General features: G+C 47.3%; 1 pseudogene; it reads right to left on the bottom strand.

Annotated features, from left to right (window-relative positions):
• Nucleotides 1-7,098: 7,098 nt before the first annotated feature.
• LOC115458208 lies at nt 7,099-8,043 on the bottom strand (annotated as a pseudogene).
• Between the last annotated feature and the right edge of the window lie 1,519 nt (nt 8,044-9,562).

The following is a 9,562-nucleotide window of genomic DNA, read 5'->3' as shown; positions in this document are numbered from 1 at the left end:
TAAGTAAGTACATAAGTAAGTGTTGCTATACTGGGACAGACCAAAGGTACATCAAGCCCAGTATTCTGTTTCTAACAGTGGCCAATCCAAGTCACAAGTACTTGGTAAGATCCCAAAACAGTACAATACTTTTATGCTGCTTCTCCCAGAAATAAGCAGTGGATTTTCTCAAGTCCATTTTAATAATTATTTATAGACTTTTCTTTTAGGAAGTGATCCAAACGTTTTTTAAACCCCACTAAGCTAACTCCTTTTACCACATTCTCTGGCAATGAATTCCAATATAAGCTTGATTTTCTAACAGTGTCTATAGTAAGAAGTTTAAAATGCCATTTTTAAAGCCTATTTTCTAAAGGCAATATAAAGGCAAGTAGGTTTCCAGAGGCTAGGAGGAGAACCTGTAAACAAGAGTTATGCAGGTCCAAGTTGAATATTAGGCAGGACCCTTGTAAGAGCCGGCAGCTTGATACACTCCAGTTAGCCACCAATATTTAAAGCTGCTGCTTGGATATGACCCAGCATTAAATATCTATATGGCTGTCAGCATTTAAAAAAAAACCTGCTGATTGCTGCTGGCTGAATACTGATTGGCCGAAAACAGAGCATACATTTAAAATCCTAACTTTGAAGCCTAAATCTAGATCAGTTTTTTTGTGAATATCAGGTCTTAAGTTTTTACCCGAGGCCGCGGAGGATTAAGTGATTTGAGCAAAGATACATGTAGCTTTAGTAGGACTTGAACATTGGCTCCTGTGATTCTTAGTCTAATGCACCAACCACTGAGAACCTGGCTATAGTTATATATGCTCAGAGCACTAACAAAATAACCTAGAGTACAGAATTGGCTTTATTGGGGTGAATTCTATATATAGGACCAGATTCTTTATCAGGCTTATTTTCAAAAGAGAAGGTTGCCCATCTTTTGACACAAATCAGAAGATGGATGTCCTTATTTTATTTATTTATTTAGATTTTGCTCACACCTTTTTCAGTAGTAGCTCAAGGTGAATTACATTCAGGTACACTGGGTATTTCTGTGTCCCAGGAGGGCTCACAATCTAAGTTTGTACCTGAGGCAATGGAGGGTTAAGTGACTTGTCCAAGATCACAAGGAGCAGCAGTGGGATTTTAACTGGCCATCTCTGGACTGCAAGACCGGTGATCTAACCACTAGGCCACTCCTCCTTCTCACAGGGTTGTCCAAATTGGTATAATCGAAAGCTGATTTTGGACGTCCCTAACTGCTTTCCATCGCAGGGACGGCCAAATTTCAAGGGGGTGTGTTGGAGGCGTAGCGAAGGCGGGACTTGGGCGTGCCTAACACTTGGACGTCCTCGACCCATAATGGAAAAAAAAGGTCATCCCTGACGAACACTTGGACGACTTTACCTGGTCATGTTTTTCTTACGACCAAGCTTCTAAAAGGTGCACAAAATGACCAGATGACCATCGGAGGGAATCGGGGATGACCTCCCCTTACTCCCCGAGCGGCCACTAACCCCCTCCCATCCTCAAAAAACATCTTTAAAACTATGTCCTGCCAGCCTCTATGCTAGCCTTAGATGTCATACTCAGCTCCATCACAGCACTAGGCAGGTCCCTGGAGCAGTTTTAGTGGGTACTGCAGTGCACTTCAGGCAGGCGGACAAAGGCCCATCCCCCCACCTGTTACATTTGTGGAGGAAACAGCGAGCCCTCCAAAACCCACCAGAAACCCACTGTACACACATCTAGGTGCCCCCTTCACCCCTTAGGGTTATGGTAATGGTGTACAGTTGTGGGTTTTGGGGTTCAGGGGGTTGGGAGGGGCTCAGCACACAAGGTAAGGGAGCTATGTTCCTAGGAGCAATTTATGAAGTCCACTGAAGTGCCCCCTAGGGTGCCTGCTTGGTGTCCTGGCATGTTAGGGGGACTACTAGACTACGAATCTTGCTCCTCCCATGACCAAATGGCTTGGATTTGGTCATTTCTGAGATTGACGTCCTTGGTTTCCATTATCGCCGAAAATCAGAAACGACCAAGTCTAGGGACGACCAAATCTAGGGATGAACTAACTTCATGATTTGGACGTCCCTGACCATATTATCAAAAAAAAAGATGGACGGCCATCTTGTTTCGATAATATGGGTTTCCACGCCCCTGGCTGGGGACTTTCTGCATGGATATCCTCAGGAAAATTTGGACGTCCCTTTTGATTATGACCCTCTATCAGGCTTATTTTCAAAAGAGAAGGGTGCCCATCTTTTGACACAGAACAGGAGATGGGCGTCCTTCTCCCAGGGTCGCCCAAATCGGCATAATCGAAAGCCGATTTTGGGCGTCCTCAACTGCTTTCCGTCGTGGGGATGACCAAATTTCACGGGTGTATCTCAAGCATAGCGAAGGTGGGACTGGGGCGTGCTTAACAAATGGGCGTCCTCGACCAATAATGGAAAAAGGAAGGGTGTCCTTGATGAGCCCTTGGCCAACTTTACTTGGTCCATTTTTTGTTACGACCAAGCCTCACAAAGGTACCCAAACTAACCAGATAACCACCGGAGGGAATTAGGGATGACCTCCCTTTTCTCCCCCAGTGGTCACCAACCCCCCTCCCACACTAAAAAAAAACTTTTAATATATTTTTTCCAGCCTCTATGCCAGCCTCAAATGTCATACTCGGCTCCATGACAGCAGTATGCAGGTCCCTGGAGCAGCTTTAGTGGGTGCAGTGCACTTCAGGCAGGCATAACTAAGCTCACCCCCCCTACCTGTTACCCTTGTGGTGGTAAATGTGAGCCCTTCAAAACCCACCAGAAACCCACTGTACCCACATGTAGGTGGCCCTCTTCATCCCTTAGGGCTATGATAGTGGTGTACAGTTGTGGGGAGTGAGTTTTTTGGGGGGTTGGGGGGGGCTCAGCACACAAGGTAAGGGAGCTATGCACCTGGGAGCAATTTCTGAAGTCTACTGCAGTGCCCCCTAGGGTGCCCAGTTGGTGTCTTTGCATGTCAGGGGGACCAGTGCACTATGAATGCTGGCTCCTCCCATGGCATGGATTTGGTCATTTGTGAGATGGGTGTCCTCGGTTTCCATTATTGCCGAAAATCGGGGACGACCATCTCTAAGGGCGACCTAAATTTCGTGATTTGGGCATCCCCGACCTTATTATCAAAACGGAAGATGGACGTCCATCTTGTTTCAATAATACGGGTTTTCTTGCCCCTTCGCCAGGACGCCAGGCGCCCCATTCGATTATGCCCCTCCACGCTTTGTTAGTGTGATGATATCTCTCTAGGTCTTGTTGCTTGTTGGATTTATTTTTATCTGGAGGTTCTATATTAGGTCTGTTTTTATATTGTGGACTTTTAATATTTTATGATTATGTATAATTTTATGTATTCCCGTTTAGATATATGTTGGTTATAAATGTGTTCAATCTTTCAATTAATGCTTCTCTCTAACAATTGACAGGCATGTAACAGCATTTTATAACCTGAGTGTATAAATGTTTGTTATGCTTCTGACCCACTCAGGTCCCTCCCAGGTACATGTCCCATTGCAGTTGCATGCTATGGGGCTTCCACGATCAATTTGTAGAATTGGAACTAAGGGCAGTTATATGCAATGGAGTGGAGGAGTAGCCTAATGGTTAGTGCAGTGGACTGAGATCCTAGGGAACTGGATTTATTTCACAATTCAGGCTATTATAATCTTGGGAAAGTCACTTAACTTTCATTGACCCCAAATACAAAAACTTAAGGGCCCTTTTACGAAGCCGTAGTAGCGCTAACGTGCAGGTAGCGTGTGCCAAATTTAAACTACCACCAGGCAGGGGCGTAGCTACGGGTGGGCCTGGGTGGGCCCAGGCCCACCCAATTTCAGCCCAGGCCCGCCCAGCGCCAGCACCCATTGCCGTCCACTGCTGCTTTTCCTGTTGAGCAGCAGGGCCGGCGCTACAAAAAGAAGAAGCGCTAACGGCGCTAAGGACGAGAAATGTTAAAAAAAAAAAAAAGCGCGGCACCGGCAGGCACTGTCTCGGCAGCCTTGAAGCATTGGCTGCTGAGGCATTGGCTGCTGGCTCGCAGGCTCCTCCCGCAGACGGGAGGAGCCTGCGAGCCAGCAGCCAATGCCTCAGCAGCCAATGCCTCAAGGCTGCCGAGACAGTGCCTGCCGGTGCCGCGCTTTTTTTTTTTTTTAACATTTCTCGTCCTTAGCGCCGTTAGCGCTTCTTTTTTGTAGCGCCGGCCCTGCTGCTCAACAGGAAAAGCAGCAGTGGCCGGCAATGGGGGCTGGCGCTGGCATGCAGGGCGGGCCTCGTCGAAGAAAAGAGGGAAAACATGGAAGGATGGGGAGAAAAAGAGGGAAAACAGATGGAAGGATGGGGAGAAAGAGGGAAAACATGGAAGGATGGGGAGAAAAGAGGGAAAACAGATGGAAGGATGGCAGAGAATGAGGGAAAACATGGAAGGATGGGGAGAAAGAGGGAAACATGGAAGGATGGGGAGAATGAGGGAAAACATGGAAGGATGGGGAGAAAGAGGGAAAACTTGGAAGGATGGGGAGAAAAGAGGGAAAACAGATGGAAGGATGGCAGAGAATGAGGGAAAACATGGAAGGATGGGGAGAAAGAGGGAAAACATGGAAGGATGGGGAGAAAAGATAGAAAACAGATGGAAGGATGGGGAGAGAAAGAGGGAAAACGGATGGATGGGGAGAGAGACTCTGGATGGAAGGATGGGGAGAGAAAGGGGAGAGACTGGAAGGATGTGGAGAGAGAAGGGACACTGAACAGAAAAGGGTAGAGTGATACAGAGACACTGGTTAGAAAGAGGGAGAGAGACATTAGATGGAAGGATCAGGAGAGAGGATAGATGGATGGAAGGATGGGGAGAGAAAGAGGGAAGACGCTGGATGGAAGGGTAGGGAGAAAGAGGTGACACTGGACGGAAGGATGCAGAAAGAAAGAGGGGAGACTACTGGAAGGATGGGGAGACTGGAAGGATGGGGAGAGAAAGAAGAGAGCTGCTGGATGGAAAAGGAGAGTAGTGAAAGACTGGAGAATAAGAGGAAGGGGCATGGGGAGAACAAGGGTGAGAAAAAGATGAAAAACCATAAGTAGATGAAGGAAATTAAAGAATGGATAGTAAGAATGAATTAAATCAGGACAGAGAGAGAGAGGCAGAAAAATATTGAAGAAAGCAAAGAAAAAGGAGAGAAAAATGAGAAATGTCCAGGAAACCGTGGCAGAAGAGTTAAGCGAAAACGAAGGAAAGCAGAATCTAGAGACTGGGAGCGACGCAATGAGAAAAAGTAAATGGCCATACAAGAAAGGTAAAGAAAATAATTTTATTTTTAATTTAGGATAAAGTAATATGGTACCTGTGTTAATGAAGTTTCAGAGTTCAATACTTCCTTCCTTAGGTCAGGCGAGGATACCGTAACAGCATTATACTGACCTGAGGCAGGAGGTTTTGGCCTCTGAAAGCTCACTGAAAAGGATTAGGCTATTAAATAAATTTTCTGAAATCTGATGCACTGAAAAGCAGCACTTTACCCTGTGTGACAAATGCATCTGATTAGCGTGACTAAATTTTGCTGGGGGAGGGGGGTAGAGAGAAAATTTTGTGCCCACCCACTTTGGGTTCAGGCCCATCCAAAATTAGCAGTCTGGCTACGCCACTGCCACCAGGGTAGCATGGACGCCCGTTGGTAATTCTGAAGTTGGTGCATGCTGTTTCCCATGGAAAATCTATTCTGTTTTCTACTCTGCGAGTAGGATTATAGGATCAGGGGTTTAGAGATTCCAAAGTGTTTTATTAGTTAACTAGTAAAAAAGGCCCGTTTCTGACACAAATGAAACGGGCGCTAGCAAGGTTTTCCTCGAGTGTGTATGTTTGAGAGAGAGAGTGTGTGTGAGAGATGGAGTGTGTGTGTCAGAGAGAGAATGAGAGAGAGACAGAGACAGAGTGTGTGTGTGTTTGTTTGTGTGAGAGAGTGTGTGAGAGACAGTGTCTGTGTGTGTGTACACGACAGAGAGACAGAGTGTGATAGACAGAGAGTGTATGTGAGAGACAGTGAGTGAGTGAGTGTGGGGCCCCCTCCCCACCCCACCTCTCTGGTCTCAGGACCCCTCCCCACCTCCCTCTCCCCTGCCCCCCTCCAGCCATCCATGTCCAGCGACCTCCCCCTGCCCCCCTGCAGCCACCCATGTCCAGCGACCCTTCCCCCCGGCGCATCAAACCCCCTCGCCACCCGCAGTTGCCAGTGGTAACGCTGTCCGGCAGTTGCTGCCTCTCCTGTTGAGCAGCAGCGGCCACTATAAAAAGAAAAAAAGCAATAAATGTTTTTAAACCTGAAATGCGGCACCATAGACAGCCATCACGCATTGGCTGTCGACTCTGTAGCCGCTCCTCCTCTCACCTCTCACGTCGCTGTGCTCCTCCGGGGTCTTACTCCAGGGTCAGTGATGTGGAGGCGAGAGGAGGAGCAGCTGCAGAGCCGACAGCCAATGTCTGATGGCTGTCTACAGTGCCGCGTTTCAGGAGAAGCAGCAGCGGCCGGACAGCGTTACCAGTGGCAGCTGCGGGTGGCGAGGGGGTTGATGTGCTTCGGGGACGGGGGGGGGGGGGGGGGGACGGGGGTGTTTGATGTGCCAGGGGGGCTTGGGTGATGCGCGGAGGGGGTGTGTCTGTGGCTCCTCATGTTGCAGAGCTAGGCTCCGTAGCCAGGCTGACGTCACTCACAGCTGATTCCGAGGCAGGGGGAGGAGTAGGGAAACCCGCGGAGCAAGTTGCTCCGTGTGTTTTCCTACTCCTCCCCTGCCTGGTAATCAGCTGTGAGTGACGTCAGCCTGGCTACAGAGCCTAGCTCAGCAACTCCAGGAGCCACGGACACAGGCATCTACTTTAGAACGTTGGAGGTGAGAATTATCATATAGGATGTCTGAAAATGAGTGCAATAGTACATCTAGCTGCCTTCATCATGATCAATGATTTAATAATAATAAATAAAGCAATAATACAAGGAATCTTTAACATTTGTTAACTTTATAGTAACAGAAAAAATCAAGATTATTGATTCCTGGTGAGGTTTCAGATAGCAATGATACTATTTTGTTTTCATTCATATTGTTTTTTGAAGATGAAATTTTTCAGTGCATTTTTTACTTCCTTATTTCTCATGCTATAAATTAAGGGGTTTAGCATAGGAATGAATACTGTGTAAAGAAGAGCAAACATTTTATCTTGATCTGGTGAAAACATTGAACTTGGTCTCATGTAGATACATATAATAGTGCCATAAAACAGAACAACAACAGTGAGGTGGGAGGAGCAGGTGGAAAAGGCCTTGCGTCTTCCTTCAGGAGAGGTGATTTTCAGTATGTTGGAAATGATAAAGGCATAGGATGAAAGGGTAAATAGAAAGGGGGTGATAGCCACAAAAACCCCTTCAGCAAGCACTAGTATTTCAAAGTTGTGTGTATCACTGCAGGAGAGTTTTAGCAGTGCATTGGGGTCACAATAGAAATGGTTAATCTCATTAGAGCCACAAAAGGATTAATGGGATATCAAATCTACTACAGGAATCATATCCACAAAACCAGTTATCCAGGAGGAAGCTGCAAGTAAAACGCAGTTCCTTTTGTTCATGAGGAGTGGGTAATGTAGAGGTTTACATATTGCTGCAAAACGATCATAAGCCATGGCTGTGAGAAGCCAGAATTCTGTGCTTACAGCAATAAGGATCAGGTAAAGCTGTGTCATACACAGAGAAAATGAAATAAAGGTTTTCCCTTTGAAAAGGCTTTGGAGCATTGTAGAGACAGTGACTGTTGTGCTCCAAATATCTACAAAGGACAAGTTGCTGAGGAAGAAGTACATGGGTTTGTGGAGATGATGGTCAGAGAACATTAATATTAAGAACCCAACATTTCCCAGCATAGAGATAACATAGGCTGGTAAACTTATTGCATAAATGAAGACATGCAGGTGAGACTGGTTAGAGAAGCCCAAAATGACGAATCCTGTAGCGGATGTCTTATTCTCTCTCTTTACGGTTTCCATGTTCGTGATCTGTTGGTATATTTAAAAAAAAAAGAAAAATATTGGAAATGAATGAATAATATTTATTTTGCAATATATATGAGATCCCAGTGATATGGAGCATATGGCTATCAGACATTTAAGCAAAGGCTCAATGTGGCTTACATATACAGGTACTTATTTGTACCTGGGGCAATGGAGGGTTAAGTGACTTGCCCAGAGTCACAAGGAGCTGTGCCTGAAGTGGGAAGCGAACTCAGTTTCTCAGGACCAGAGTCCACCACCCTAACCACTAGGCCACTCCTCATTCTTTTTCCATATATATGTTGATGATATTTTACTGCTCTATAAGAATAGGCACCCCGTATAAGAGGCTTGGGGAGGCTAAGCCTCCCCAGCCCAACCGTGACCTTACCCTGCGCCCTGCTTCCCTCCCGACTCAGCTCCCCGACTGGCAGCGCCCTCCCAGCACAGCTCCCTGACCAGCAGCTCAGCTCCCCGACAGACCGACCCTGGGGCAGGGGGGGGGGTGCTCCGTCGCTCCTGCTACTCGCTCCTCTTTTTAATGGAACTCCCCGCACCATGCACCAGCCCTTTAAAAAGAAATGTCCGATGCAGTGGCGAGGTGCAGCACCTCGTGTCTGCAAGTAAAAGAAGCGGATCACCTCATTGGGCCTTCCCTCACTCTGCCCCACCCTCCTCTGACGCAACTTCCTATTTCCGCAAGGGCGGGACAGTGAGGGAAGGCCCGATGAGAAGATTTGCTTCTTTTACATGCAAATGCGAGGCTCTGCGTCTCGCCACCGCGTCGGACATTTCTTTTTAAAGACCAGGTGGCAGAGAGAAGACGAGGCACTGAGGTCCTGGCTCGGAGGGGGGGGGAGGGAAGGAGCGAGGGACAGATTTGCTGCATCGAGAGGCAGGGAGGGGAAGTGGTATTGCACGAGGAGGGGGCAAGGAGGGAGAGAGGTGCTGCATGGGGTGGCAAGGCGGGATATTTGTGTTGCATGATGGGGGTCAAGGAAAAAGAGAAGTGATGCATTGGGGCAGTGGGCAACAACACAGGGGAGACAGATTTTGCATGGGAGGGTAAGGAGGGAGAGAGGTGCTGTATCAGGAGGGGTAGGGAGGGACAGAGGTGCTGTGGGGTGGGGGCAAGGAGGGACAGAGGTGCTGCATCAGGAAGGGCAGGGAGGGACAGTGGTACTGCATTGGGGGGGGGGGATGAGGAAGAGAGGTGCTGGATAGGAAGAAAGATTCATTGGGGGAAATATGGAAGGGAGAGGGCACGGAGAGAGAAAGAGGTGCTGGACTTGGGAGAGAAGATGGATGGCGGACTTGAAGAGAAAAGAAGTGCCAAATGTACAAGGAGACTTTGTCAAAACAGTTAAGAGAAGAAAGAGGAAATCAGAAACCAGAGACTGGGACCAACACAATAAGAAAAATAAAATGACCAGACAACAAAGGTAGAAAAAATAATTTTATTTTTTATTTATTGATTAGAATATGTCAGTTTTTTGAATGTGTGTCTGCCAGAACT

Source organism: Microcaecilia unicolor, chromosome 14 (genome assembly GCF_901765095.1).
Source record: "Microcaecilia unicolor chromosome 14, aMicUni1.1, whole genome shotgun sequence".
NCBI classification, from domain to species: domain Eukaryota; kingdom Metazoa; phylum Chordata; class Amphibia; order Gymnophiona; family Siphonopidae; genus Microcaecilia; species Microcaecilia unicolor.
This window is presented reverse-complemented; position numbering and strand designations above follow the sequence as displayed.